Genomic DNA, 15970 nt, shown 5'->3' on the forward strand with positions numbered 1-15970 from the left:
GCTGATGAAGATGTTGCAAATCAAGTTGCAAATCATTAGAAAGTTTCAATGACTATTGAGTTACATTCAGGAACTAAATTGCAATTAGTTGTTGAGTTGTAGAATGAAGGTGAGGCACGTTCTAATTTTGAGATTAGTGTACATAAAATAGATTTTGAATTAACTGATAGAGAAGTACATAGTGATTTAAAATTTGATAGACCAAATGAGGAAAATAGAGTAGAAGCAAGATTTTCAAAGTATGTCAAAAGACATCACCCTATTGCACAAATTATTGAAGATAAAGATGAAAGACCAATGACAAGAAATAAGTTGAGAAATGATACATGTTTTCTCAGTATGCATGAAACTAAAATAGTGATAGATACCTTAGATGATGTGGACTGGAGTAAAGCCATGAAGAAAGAGATTGAACAAATTAAAAAGAACAACACATGAACTCAATTTTCTAGACCAGAAGATAAAAATGTGATTGGTGCCTAGTGGGTGTACAAAAGTAAGTTACATGAAAATGGTGAAGTCATAAGGAATAAGGAAAGATTAGTTTGCAAGGGGTATGCACAAGAAGAAGGGATAGACTATGCAAAAATATTCACTCCTATTGCAAGACTAGAAGGAGTGGTAACTTTTCTTGTTTACTCTACATACAAAGGTTTCAAGGTTTATCAAATGGATGTTAAATTTGCATTTCTGAATAGCATATTGGAAGAAGAGGTCTATATAGAATATCCAAAAGGATTTGTTGATGCTAACAACAAAAACGTGGTATGTAGACTACACAAAGCTTTATATGGTTTGAAGCAAGCACCAAGAGCATGGTATGAAATACTTCACAATTATCTTGTGAAGATTGGATTTGAGAGGATTGGTAATAATAGCAATCTATACTTGAAGAGAAAAAAGCAAAAGGCATTTTACTATCTAAAATTTTTGTTGATGATATCATATTTGGAGGTCATGATACTTTATGTAAAGCTTTTACCAATGAAATGAAGAAAGAATTTGAGATGTCTATGTTTCGAGAGATCAAGTTCTTTGTGGGTGTGCAAGTACATCAGATGAAATATAGTATATACATCACTTAGTCAAGATATGTAAAAGAAATATTGAAAACTTTGGATTGGAAGATTCCAAGCTAGTAAGGACACCTATGGTGATAGGACATAAATTTTCAAAGAATGATGATTCAGCTAAGCTCAATCAAACACTATATAAGTCTCTGATTACAAAAATGCAATATGTAGTACATAGCAGACCTAAAATTGTATTATCTATTGGGATAGTTGCAATATTCTCTACTAATCTTAGGGAGAATCATTTGATGGTAGTTAAGAGAATAATGAGATATCTAAAAGATACATGAGAATATAGTCTATAAATGAGAAATTTGAGATGAGAGCCTACACTGATGCTAATTGGGTTGGAAATATTGGTGACAAAAAGAGCACTAGTGGAGGATCATTTTTCTTAGCAAGAAGGTTGGTTACATGGACTAGCAAGAAATAAAACTACATATCTCAATCTACTGCTAAAGCTGAATATGTTGTTGTTGTAGTAAATTGTACAAACATTATATGGATCAAATAGCTACTCAAAGGTATGAAGGAGGAAATCACTAAACCTATGATACTTTATTGTGATAATATAAGTGCTATAAATATATCAAATAATCCTATGATGCATACAAAGACTAAGCATATTGCAATCAAGTATCATTACTTGAGAGAGTTAGTTTAAGACAAAGAGGTGAAGATGGAATATGTGAATACAAATGAGCAGATAGTTGATATCTTCAAAAAAGCATTACCTAAGGATGCTCATGAGTATCTAAGAGGTAAACTAGGGGTGATACCCCTATCCAAGGCTATTTAAGAAGCATGAGTACTACCCTACATCAACTGAGATGAGTAAGATATATTACACATTAATGTGGTGGATCTTACTTTAAGAGCTACCTAAAGTAATCAAAGAGATAGAGCTACAGCTCAATCACAAGCTACGTGATAGATGAAGAAACTAAAAATAGTCATATCTCCATATTAAGATGACAAGTCTTTAGCATTTCTATCAAAAAGGGAGATAGTACTAAAGCAAAGGGAGAAAGAGAAAGAAAAGAAGAAATACAAAAAGAAATATCTACTTAGAGGGAGATAGTGTACCTGATGATTACTACAGAGAGAGAAATGATTACATCTACTTAGTAAGAGGGATTAGTACTGAGGGAGATATAAGAACTGAATAGATAGAGATAAATACTTGAATAAAGAGGAAGTGGTCAAGAGGGAGTCATAAGGATGAGTTAATTGTCTATTGATCAAAATAGAGTTTTGGAACCTATATAGAAGATGAAAGATGATAGAAGGAGAAATTAAATACAAGGAATTATTATATTTTTGGTATTATTGTTGGTACTAGTTTTCTATCAATGCCGAAGAGGGAGATTGTTGAAAATAGATCGATACAGGTATGAGGATATGTTTCACTCATTGTTTTGTCACTGTTGTCAAACCTTCTACTTGTTGGTAACACAAATTCTCAGATGATTTTAGTATTATCATATGTTTGATTGATGAGAGGGATTTGATCAAATGAGATAACAAAAGCACCTAGAGAAAAGGTTGAGTTATGGTATGAAAAAGGAGTACAAAGATTAGCTAAGATAGTGATGATATATTACATTGATTATCTACTTAAGGTTGTAAAGTTTGGATACGCTGACAAATTCTAGAAGAATAAGTAAGAAGAATTGAGTATGCTAAGCTTGATCGAGTGGATGGTAGGTGCCAAGAAAAGTTAGTGCAAGCTGAGCAGAAAATTAGTTGGAGCCTAGAAAAGTCAAATTTCAGTGTGTACCGAGTGATATAGTGTAAGTTGAGCAAAGTTTAATTGATGTCAAGAACCAATAAACTTTAGTGTTTTCTGAGTGATCTAGTTGAAGATGAGTGGAAGAATAGTGTGGAAGTCAATTGACAACATATTGATATCGAGTCCCAATATTCATGTTAAATCACGGATTTAACAAATCTAAGTTGACTATTTTGTTTTCTTGAATTTTTTGAAGCATGTGGAAGACAACTATGATGATTTGGTGGTAGATAATTTGTGATAAACCATTAGGAGGAAAATTCAAAAAGGATTCAAGAAGAAGTTTCTAGAAGGGAATAAAATGAAAAGATGGGTAGATTCATTGAATTCTATCCAACCCTAAAATGGATGATAGAGGATTAATAGCCAAAGATCTTAATTTTCTATATATAGAGATGGTTGGTTAGAAGAAAGGTTGGTTAATATTTGAGAACCTAAGTTAGACAAGAGGTCTAAGGTATTGCTTCATTTAGAGATCAAATAGAAGAGACTACTATTGGCAAGCAAAGAAAGAAGGTTTAAGAGTATGAATGCTTGAAGGGTGAATAAGCTATCAGAGCTGACATGTGTGAAAGTCGAGTAGAATGGAGGACTAAAATAAAGATCTGTAATGTGCAAGTGTCTTGTAAGTTATTATCAGATCAAGCCTTTCTCTTACTTTCTAATCATTGTACCAGTGTAAGGTAAATCCTTTAACTAGGTGATATTCCAAGGGAATGATCTAAAGTCCTCTAACAAGGCTCACTCCTAACAAGGTGATTGAAATCCCTTAACCATGTCACATTTAACAATGTGCATTGTAACCTTTAACAAGGAATCACTTCAGAAGAGTGAGAATGAGTAGCATGTTACTAGTGGTTTTTCCCAAATTGGGTTTCCATGTAAAATCATTGTGTCAAATATGTTATTGAATCTATTATGTTTCATGCTTGCATTTTTGTAAAGTTGATTTGATAGTAACCTACAAAGTTTAAGTGATTATATGATCTAATGGATGCATGCATGAATATATTTTATGGATATGGCTTCACTAAGCTATGAAAAGTTTTATTTATACATTTGGACCTTGGATAATTGATTCACTCCCCCCCCCCTAGTTATTCTAAATAATTCCAATAGATTTGATCACCTAATCCATTAGATGAAGTGACCTCATCTATACTTGATGTATTGCAATATTGCTTCTTTTTCCATGTCTTGCTCATCTACTCCTTCACTTTCTCAACATTGACCTTTTCTTTACCTTTATTGGTTTCATTGCTTGGCACAAGTGACCCAGTGGGACTGTTTCTATTGACATGACCAGTCTTGAGACAACTAAAGAATGTAATCTCACTCAACCATCTATTGTAGTTGCCTCTAAAATGTGTTCTTGTGCAATTATCATGAACATGTCCATTCTTGATAATAGTGAACATGTCCATATTCTTGATAATAGTGACAATTGTACCTTGTGTTGTAGTCCTAACCATAGGACTTTCCATTTTGGTGTACCTTTATCTTTTGTTTGACGTCCACATGGTCTTAGATCTGCATTCATATGCTTTGTATCCATACTCTTAACAATTGTCATAGTATCCTTCAAATCTCTAAGTGCTCATTGTCTTGGTCCTACATTCATTTGCCTAAATCCCTTGTTTGTTGCAATTGTAGCAATATCCTCTATATTTCTTCTTAGGGTTCTGATTAATAGTTTTTCCTCCTGCAAACATTTGTTTTATGACCCAATTTTCCACTATCATGACAAGTATTTTTGTAGTTCTTACCTTTTTTATTCCTTTTCTCACCACATTTAGATTATTCTCCTTCTTTAGTATTAGTGTATCCTAATCCAACAATATCATTTTTAGGTCTTGGTGATTTAATTAATTTCTCAAAGTGTTTTATGGCTTCACTTGGTTTGTTGAATCATTCAATGAATTCCTTTTCTTCTCTTAATTCATTTTGCAGTAGATCATTGTTTGACTTTAGTGTTGTAATCTCAATATCCTTTCCATTCAATTCATGATTTGCAAGCACCACTTGATTCATTGTATCCAATTGCATGTTTACAATACTTTTCACATTTGATGTTTTCTCTCTAAGTCTATTAGCCAATATTATTTTGCCTTATTCAATCATGACTTTGTCTTCCTCATTTTTTTTTCTTTTTATTTACCTCACATAGAAATACTAATTGCACTTCTTGTTCTCTTTTGAGATTTCAAACTTCTTCAATTAGAGCATTCTTCTTTTCCATCAGATCTATAACTATTACATCAAATTCATTTGAGTTTCCATCCTCAAACAATCTAGTAGTGTCTTCTTCTTGATATTGAGTATAATTTTATTGAATAGCCAGTTCCTTTCTTCTCTTCAATGAATGTTGCAATTCATTTGTTACCTCCTTGAGTTGATGTAGGGAAAGTTGCATTATAATCTTTTGGTTCTCAATACTAGTCTTTCCCAACATGTAGACTTCCATCTTCAAGATCTTACTCTAAAGTTATAAAACTTTTCTTTCCTGAGAAAAAAACTTTGAATACCAATATCCATCTTATAGCTTAACATGTAAACTGAAATTATAATCTAACATGCATCACATCCATAACATAAATTATATAACACATAAAACAATAAATTTTGTTATCTAGAAACCCTCCAATGAGAAGGTAAAATTGAGGTGAGGATGACACCAAAAAATCTTCACTACTGTAGTTGTAAAGTATGGCCTATTATGGCTACAAATTTTTTTATCAAAATCTATGATCTACCATATGAGAGGTCTACCATGATAAAGGCTTACAAATATTGTTAGGTCTCACCTTGTTAGAGGATTGAAACTTACAATAAAGCAAACACTCAGTTAAAAGATTCACAAAAGTCTATTAGGACTACTTTGTTAAGAGATTTTTTTTGTATCACCTATTAGAATGATTCAGTACCATGATCCTTAGGTTAGCACATTTCTACTTGATGTTTGATCTCCTCCCTACTATTTAAACCTTGATCCTCATGATCAAATATGTCTCCTCTATTCTTTCACTTCTTTACTTTCTTCTTCTCAAATTGATTCTATGATGCATAGCTCTATCATAGTCATCTCAGCCACCATGAATTCCCTATAAACTCTTAGTATTTATCTCCTTGCACACATATTTTAAACTTCTTAGGTTTTAGCCTTCTATTATAAACATTGGTAATGATGGATTAGGTAAGAATCAATGGTTGTGGTTGATCCTTATTTCTTCCTAATGCTTTCCTCAATTTTATTGGTTTCATTTAATGCATAGGGATTCATAATATGACTCCATACTTATCTCTCATAATCGTAAAATATGATTATGTCAGCCCAAAAATGGTTTACATAAAAGTTTGTGCCAATTCAAACATCGATGTCATAAAATATTCACTTGACATCCAAAGGCTCTAATGTTTGGCCTTCTAATGTTGTAACTTAGCTTATGAATAGCTTGACACACTTTATTTTCTTGGCACAAAAATCACTTAGCACACACTTTTTACTCAAATCCTTCAATTGGCTTGGCACCTAAATGACTTAGCAAACATTGAATCCTCAACACCTACTAATCCTCAATACTAATTGTCATATTACTTGGATGCTTGGCAATCTTTGATCTATGTTGAATATTGACTAAGTGTTTTGTCAAACTTGCCTTGTCAAAACCAATATGAGATTAACAAACAAGACTTGATTATTCACCGTTTTCAAAATTGCAACATGTTCTAATTAATTAAGGTTACTCATTCTACATTTAGATTAATGAAACTTTGAATGTCCTTAAATACCATGAAAAAGTTGCATATTATATAAATATGTGTTAAGTTAGCTCAAAATAATTATTTGAAAGGGAAAAGATATCAAAAATTTTGATTTCGAAGTTAGAGATTACTATGGCTTAGTTTCACATGTCTTAGAACAAAAAAAATCACTAGATTGAGGTGAGAGGACACTATTAGAATTAGTATTCAGAAACTACATATTGTGGGTGATACCCATGTGTCTTAATTGGGAAGAATTATGTAACAATCCTACCATAGATATGGGAAATGATTCTATTTCTCAATTTGAATAATTCTACTTTTAAATGGGATACATTCATACAATAGAAATATTAGTGAAACAAGATCTTTAAAAAAGAAGAAAATTGAATGTAATGAATTGCACATTAAATATAATCTAGGTTACCATATATTTCTTTTCTTTTAAGAATCAATGGATTAAAAAATAGTTTTAAATACAAGAATTACATCATCAAATAGGTGCTTGTAGCATGAACTTTACATTCATGTTCTATCATTTTCATCTTAAAGAGAACTACCATTTTGTTCTTTTTAAGGAGAAAAAATTAAATCCAAGTATACAAATGAAAGAATTTAGGAAGAAAAGGTTAATAGGTAGCCTCTTATTATTGAAGAGGAGTTGGTGAAGCCCAAATAATATGAAAGTTCATCAAAATATATATAGTTAGAAGATGGGGAAAATTGCAAGTTAAATTATTGGGTCTAAGGGTTACTTTAAAATGTTAATTTGATAATTATTAAAAATATTCTATTCTATTAATATGATTTATTAAAAAAATGATGATTATAGAACTATGGTCAAGCTCTCTAGATGGGTAAACAAATAATTATATACTTTATTAAATAATAATAATAAATTAATTTTCTTATAAACAAGATTTCTTATTCAATATTTTTTATATTTTTAATAATACTAATGATAAAATTGTTAAGGATCTTAATGCCCCTAACAGTGGCACCTTCTTAAAAGAGATGCATCTCTTCAACTAGAGAATATATAATTCTTCTCTAAGAAACCAAATTAGCTAAGGAGGAGATGAACAAATTTAGAAGATCCCTTGGTAAGAGGGAAATCAAGGACTCTCCAACAGAAGGTGCCTCAAGCAGCCTTGCTATTTTATGGGACCCAAGGAATTGGATGTATGGGTTAGTAAAGTGTATTCAATCTCATGTCTACTACAAAATATTTAACATGTATGGCCCAGTAAGCAACTAGGATAAGGTGAGAGTATGGAAAGAAATAGAAAATAGGATCTATCTAGGAGGGTCAAAGATTTCTATTTTCAGGAGAATATTTCAATGTAATCCTTAGACCTTTGGAGAAATGAGGAGGCATCATATATCTCTCCTCAATAACTAGAGATTTTTTTGATTGGGTCCAAAGGTTTGGTCTTCTTAAAATTAAATGCTCCTCAAAATCATTTACCTAGAATAATAGGAGGAAGAGTTGTAGTAATATTGTTGAATATCTAGATACATTCTTCATGTAATGCCCCACTTGGAGATCCTTGGAAACAAGGATGAAATACAAGCCAAGAATTTTTATTTTTTTTACAAGTATGAATGCACATGACAACATCATACAGGGATCACAAAGATCGCAATGGAAGACCTCAACACAATCCCAACAACCAATGAATCTCCAAATGCCACTACCAAATTGACACACACAAACAAAGCCAACAACGACAACGCACATGATGAGGGCTCAAGAAATGACCACCCATCAAAAAAACACCAAGTTGGGGTAAATGCAGAATCCTGAAATTCGACTAAGCTTGAAATCCTGAAGCCTTGAAAAATTGGCTAAGTTTGGATTTTTGAAGCCCTAGAATTTCCTAGAATCCATAACTTATCTCCGAGAGGTCTAAAACCTATCTCAAAAGATTCATCGCATATATTAAAATATATCTTAAGTATATACGTCAACTTATACTTAAACGATATATTTTAAACCCCAAGAGACAACAACAGAACATGAAAAACTGCATTGAATGAAAACCACCAGAATACAAAATGCAACAACATAGGGTCAAAGAATGCCCAAAAGGGTATCTAAAACAACTCTCAAAAAGAATGGATCATGAAGAAAAGTGCCTACTGATAGCATGCGTAGGTTTTTCACAAAAATCATGCGACACTTTTTACTAAGGGAGGGCGACACTTCTCCTTAAGGTGTGTGACACTCTTCTAGTGTCATACAACATATCTCAAGAAGGCATGCAACACTTTTCAGCATCGTACGACATATCTCAAGAAGGCGTGCGATACTTTACAGTGTCGTACAACATAGTTTGCATGGGCGTGTGATACTTTTTAAAGTGTCGCACCATGTTGAAAAAATGTCGCCCATAGAAAACAAAGACATTTCTAGAACTTAGAAAGGCAAAGAATAGACCAAAGAACCTCCACACCAGGGAGTAATGGATCCACAAAGGCTCGAGAAATGAACACTCGAGTGCAAGAACAACACAGAATGAAGAACATCTATCCATCTAAACTATAGCAGCAAAGAGCATACTGAAATTAACATCGAAGAGAACAAAAGCAACATCGCAATGAACTGAACAACCAAACTAAGTATGTGGTTCCTCCCAACCGTCAATAGCATCATAAGACCATCGTGGGTCCTAACCATCCCCCGCGCGTAACATCCTAAGCCATCGACCAAATCGTCAGTATTGTTGTAATAGGGATGTGACTAATAAAATATGCAACAATATAAGCATAAGGAAATCTAACATGCTAGTGATAATGCATAAGATAATCCTACAATAGGTAACATCACCTATCACATGCTACACAGCAGTAAGCAATAGATATACTACTAAATCAATTAACATCATCTAATCATATGCTAAACATCATAATATGGGAATGCATCAAATAAACTAACATCATCTAAACATGATATACAAGCATCCCAATGAAAGTGTAAATCACAAGAAAGCCTACTTTGGAACCCGAAGTACCAAGTGAAAACATCCAGCAATGGTCACACTAGGACAAGATCATCTCTGTACACTAGTCCCTAGCAGTGGTGAAGGTAGCTACACCTCCCATCCATGTGAAACCCGTAGGTCCACACCCGTCATACTGATGGAGATAAAGATCCAACCAAAAATACACAAAAACAACATCCATGGCTAACACTCACGCCAGACAATATGATGGCTGAACCAAGAACCTAAGACAATGCAAGGAGTACAGGTCCTGGTTAGACACTCAAAAGGCTACTAAGTAGGGGTTGACATCATGGAGAGTCACTTGGCATCAAAAAGCCCAAGCTCGGATCTATGTAGCTCAACTCCCTCAACGGAAGGCCAATACACAAAAGTACCATTTTATTATCTTAAGTTTATTACCAATCACACATTTTATTTAGTTATCACTTATTTAAAACTTCTTGTCCTCTGCCAACCCTATGGGACTAAGGTCACTAGGTTGTGAGATAGAAGCCCCCTCCATATGCTACCCTACCCTACCCATGCTCATCCTACGACAAGTGCCCGTGGGCATGCATACTCCCATCCCAACCCCAATGATCATAACTTCCAAAAATACCACAGAAGATCAGGCCTCACAAATCACCCATTAAATGTACGCACACGTACTCGTGTGTGGCGCACCACCATCACAAAGATCACAACACAAGGACAGGATAAGAACACAATGCAAAGAAAACACCCAACTAAAAGCAACACAAGAAGGATGGATTCTACACGAATCCCAAAGCCAATACAATCATACATCATGAAATCACTTAACTGGCCTCAATCTAAGAGTATGGATTCTACACGAATCCCAATGATGTAACGAGACCAAAAGTCATGAACTTACTCAATCGGCCTCAATCTGAGAGTATGGATTCTACACGAATCCTAGCATCCATGAAACAAGGCAAAGGTCTAAAAGAAATAATAACAATAGGTATAAAATCACTCAACGGAACACAACGTCGGGAGTACAAATGCAACATGCATCCCAATGCAACATAAAAGTGCAATAGTGGTCTAATTGATATCCAAATGGATCATCAAGGTCCATGAGCCACATTGTGACAAGAAAACTTGAGAAAATAGGGTGGCATGCAAAACGAGGTAAAAACCCCAAATTTTGGAAAACTTCAAAATTAAAACCCATTTGGCCTTTGGGTTCAAAAACCCCAAAAATCTAAAAATAAATAGAATCGAACATTGTATGCAAAAATGGCCATCATAACGATGCAAAATCCCAAACCCTCATTACAAAAAATAAGGAAATGTTCATACCTGCCCAACCGGGTAGAACTAACATACAAAAATGGAGGGGAACACTAGTTCTCAGCCTCCAACCAAATGGCTACCAAAAAAAAAAGCAGAAACGAAGCTGAAACAATAAAACAGGAAAGCCCTACCTCACAACCAAAAGGGCAAAATGGAAAACTGAACTAGAAAATAAAACGCTCGCAGAAGTGGCTAAAAATTGTGACAATCCAAGGTTTCCTCAAGCTGGATCCAACGAGCCCAACCTCGCAATGATCCCACGCTCGTAGCTCCCACAATGAATAAAATAGTAAATCCTCATGAAGAGGATTTTGGGTTTTACTCTCCAACTTTCCAATTTGAAAGTGAGAAGTGAGGAATTAAATTCCTCTTTGGATACTTATTCACTTTTCGAGTGAATAATCAATTAGGGCAAATAACCAACCAACTTAGTTAAACCTTGAATCGACCCAAACGAAAATAGGCTATTCCTATAAATAGGAATTCATCTATGGCAAAACTGCTAGAAATTAAAATAAATCAATTAAAAGCCTGAAAACCCAAAAACACATAAATCTCCTTAATAACTTTCACAACAATGTGAACCTCTAAATGTACAGACACACTTACTGGTCTAATCACATAATGCAAATGAGTTTGGATTTAATAATCACCGAAAGGTTTAATTTAAACACTTTAATTAAAGATACGTCGACCATACTAGGACGACATTGGTAAAATATGAAAGGTTGAATCACTAACTCCATGTGCCACTGCCAAGGATATAAATCATGCACACTAAACAACATGATCAAGTGCAATTGCATATAATAACATAGCCGAAGCAATAAATGCATTAAATAACCTAATTTAACCATTTATTTAATTATATTAAAATAATCTATTTACATCACTCATGTTCGCATAGAGCATAACAACGCAGGAATGAAGTAAATAACCATAGAATTAAATCCATCATATAACAAAATTAGAGGTATGTCCAAATACCAGATAACCAGATATCATCATAAAAGTACACTGTCATCTCAAAATGGCATCATCACGCAATATGATTAACTGAATAGCATAGTAGTCTAAAATCTATGATACTAACATCAAGGTGTAACATCTGACCTTCAGGTCCTCTCAAATGTAAACATAACATGAGTAACAATTATCTCTCTAACCAGAAATATAACAAGGTAAATGTCCGCAATACCTAACCAAAGAATCCAACATGAACAATCCATTTAATTACTTATACATTTAATAATGATTGATTACTTTGCATTAAAAAGACACTTAAAACACATAAGCAAACACGGTCATAACTATGACTAACCACTGCTACAGGAACCTAGTCCAGTGTAGCATGGTAAAAAGTACACAGTGCAATATTTGCACACATCTCAAGGTAATCATGGAACAACCTCATGATACCACATCGATCTTGGTAACCATTGGCACAAACCTCAGTGAACCAAGAATCACATCATAATCTCATAGATTAGTCAAAAGCATAAACAAAGCAACTAATACAACAACATAAATCCAAACACCTCGACGGTGTAGACCACTCAAGGTCACAATCATGATCCCATCTCAACAAAAGATCATCAAGGTTGCATCCATCAAGATGACTTATAGAAGTCAAATGGGAGAGGCACTACACTTCATTCATGGAGATTTATCTTCCTACTCTATCTCTTTCACATCATAAGTGAGACCAGTTTTAGGATCATATCACTTCCCTATAAAGCTTCAAATTATTGAGTACAAAAGACCAAGCAACTACCCTTTTAAGTTTGAATTGTCTTGATTTGATTAAGCAACAATGGAATGAGACCAAGGTTTCAAACTCCAAAATTTATTGCATGGTTAGTAAGTTGAATATTATTAGGAGAAAACTGAATGAATGGAACTCATATCTATTTCTAGCAATATCTTTGAGGATAAACTCACCTTGGAGGAAAAAATTAAATCACTAACCAAGGAGGTTTTGGAATATGGGATGGGTGACCCATTGTTCCTAGAAGAAAAGAAGCTTATGCAACAATATGAAGATGTCCTAGCTAAGGAGGAACTCTTCTAGAGGCAAAAGTCTAGGGAAACTTGGTTGGAGGTAGGCAGCAACAACACACAGTTCTTTCATAATAGTGCCAAACTAAGGAGAATGATTAACTGTATAACATCCATTAGAGATGTTGTAGGACTAACTAGGGATTCTCTAGAAGGTATTAGCTCTCAACAACTATCTCATATTTTAAAAATATTTATAATAATTTAAAATGCTCCAACCTTAGGGTTGAGAAGGATATTTTAGTCTTTATTCCCAAACTTATTCCCAAGGAACAAAATAAAAAGATAATGAGAAAAATCACTAAGAAAGAAATTAAAACAACTTTAAATATTATGAACCCATACAAATGGTTTGGGCTTGATGGTCTTCGAGTAGTCTTCTTTTAGAAGTGTTGGAGTTTTTTCAAGTGATGACATAATTGATTCTCTAGAAGGAGTTAGGAACTCTAGTAAACTTTTGAGAGAAGTAAATATCACCTTTATAGGTCTCATCTCTAATAAAGAGAAACCAGAGTCTTTTGATGACTTTCAACCTTTAGCACTATGTAATGCTCTCTCCAAATGTCTCACCATGACTTTGGAAAATTGACCTCAATTTCTCTTACCTAACTTTGTTAGTAAGGACTAGATTGGTTTTGTCTTTGGCTGATTGATTTATGATAGAATCATTATAGCACAAGAGGCTATAAACTTTGTTCAAATTAACAAAGATCCAAGTATGCTAATAATATTAGATATTAAAAAGGCATATGGAAAAGTATACAAGAGATTCCTATGTAAATATTTGGAATCTTTTTTTTTTCCAATAAATCAATAAACTTGATCTTTGAATGCATCTCAACATCAAAATTATCTATCATGATTAATATATCTCTAGAGGAATTTTTTAGTATCTTAAGAGGTTTAAGACAAGGGGTCCAATTTCCACCTTTTTGTTTATCCTTATGGAACATGCTTTAAGAAAATCTTTGTCTAATTCTAGATCTTTGGGTCAAATTAAAGGCATCTCGATTACTAGTGATTTAGAACTGACTATGAATCAATATTTTTCTGATGATACCATACTTTATGGTTAGAATACAATTGAGGAAAATACAACTCTAAATGGTATCTTAAAGAAATAATCTTTGGCCTCTGGCCAAAAGATCAACAAAGTGAAATCAAGCATCTTTTCTTTAACATTCATCCAAGTATGGAAGATCATATTTGTGATATTTTCAACTTCAACAAAGGATCTCTCCTCTATAAGTACTTAGGGTTACCTTTAAATTTTGGCACCTGATCAACTAATTTGCAGGGTCCTTTTTTAGATAAGCTTCAAAAAAGCATGGTAGGATGGAAGGGAAAATGGCTCTCATCAGCAGGTAGGGTTACTTGAGTACAATCAATTTTATCAGTCGAACCTATCTATCAACTTTCTTGTCTAGACCTGCTAGGTAGTAAACTAGATATTAATAGACTTCTTAGAACTTTCTTCTTGTAGGGTTAAGATGATAAAGAAAAATTTCTCTCTTTTATGTTGGTACAAGTTTGAAAATCAAAAGAGCATGGAGGGATTGGTATCAAGAATATTAAATTACAAGGGAAGGCTTTGGGAGCTAAGCTAACATGGAGAATATTAAAGTTCGCAAACCTTAAATGGGTAAGGAATCTTTGCTACAAATACCTTGCCTCCTTAGTTCCCTCTAATCTATTTAGAAAAACTAATTCCCCTAAGGGCTAAAAAAATTAGAATTTCCTTCTCAAATGTATATCTATCATTCAAAATAAGCTAAATTGGGACTTAGGGGATGGAGATGATGCACCTTTTTTGCATCAAACTTGGGGTGGTTGCAAAGCCTTACAAAAATTTCCATCTCTTCTCCATACAATGGATTATTTAGAATCTAAGGAGGGTTCTAGAGTATACAATAATGTGGTTTTTGAATACAGAGTTCTCAAATGGCACTGGAGTAGCATGGATGGGGAGGAGATTCCTTCAAGTGAGGAGTTCTTGAAGAGTTTTTAATCTTCTATGAAAATTTCATTTCAAGGAGGTAAATATTCCCTAATTTGGGATGGATGTAAGAGTGGTTTTTATAGTTCTAGGATGGCTTATAAGCTTATAGAATCTTCTTTAGGGTTATCTAAGAGCCCTCTTCCTACTAATCTTCATTGGTATAAATTCAACCTTCCCAAGAAAAATGTGTTCACCTAGATTGTCCTTCACAATAGAGCCCTTACAACAAATAGTTTCATGAGAATAGCCTAAAAAGGTCCTATTTGATGTCTCCTTTATGAATCAGAAGAAGAATTGACAAATCACCTTTTTTTTAAGTATCCTTTCTCGAACTGCTATTGGCACTGGTTGTATTCTAAGTTAGGATGGATTTCACCTTCCCTAACTCCATCATTAGTTTTCTTTTAGGTTGGCCCTTGTTGAAATCAAATAGTATTTAAAAAAACCTTTGGATCTCTTCACCTTCCATAGTTCTTTGTGAAGTATGGAAGGAGAGAAACAAAAGTTTTTTTTAGGACAAGAAGATGGAGGTTGATCATCTTGCTGATAAATTGAAGTCTCAATCTTAAAATTAATAAATAATTAATTGATGTCTTTGAATCCAAAAGGAGAAAACTTGTCTTATTAGGATGAGAAGACATGTGGTCATTGGATAGGTATGAAAATCTCTCCCTTCCTTTGGAAGGGAGATCTTCAAAGTAACAAAAGTAGGCAAAAATTTGTTTAGAAGGCTCTTATGAGAGGATGGTACAAGCTCAATTTTGATAGGGTCTCTAGGGGGAATCCTTGTAAGATCCCTAGTATAGGTTGTAGCATTCATAATGATGAAGGGATAGAGATTGAAGGTATAGCTATAGCTATAGGGGAAGCTACCACTAAGTGAGAAAAAAATTCCTCTTGAATAGAAGGCTAGGATCGATGTAAGGAATTAGGTCTTACGAAACTAAAAATAGAATGTGATTCATCCATAATTATCAAT

The sequence above is a fragment of the Cupressus sempervirens genome, chromosome 4 (genome assembly GCF_028749045.1).
Source record: "Cupressus sempervirens isolate cs-2001-9-10 chromosome 4, ASM2874904v1, whole genome shotgun sequence".
Lineage (NCBI taxonomy): Eukaryota > Viridiplantae > Streptophyta > Pinopsida > Cupressales > Cupressaceae > Cupressus > Cupressus sempervirens.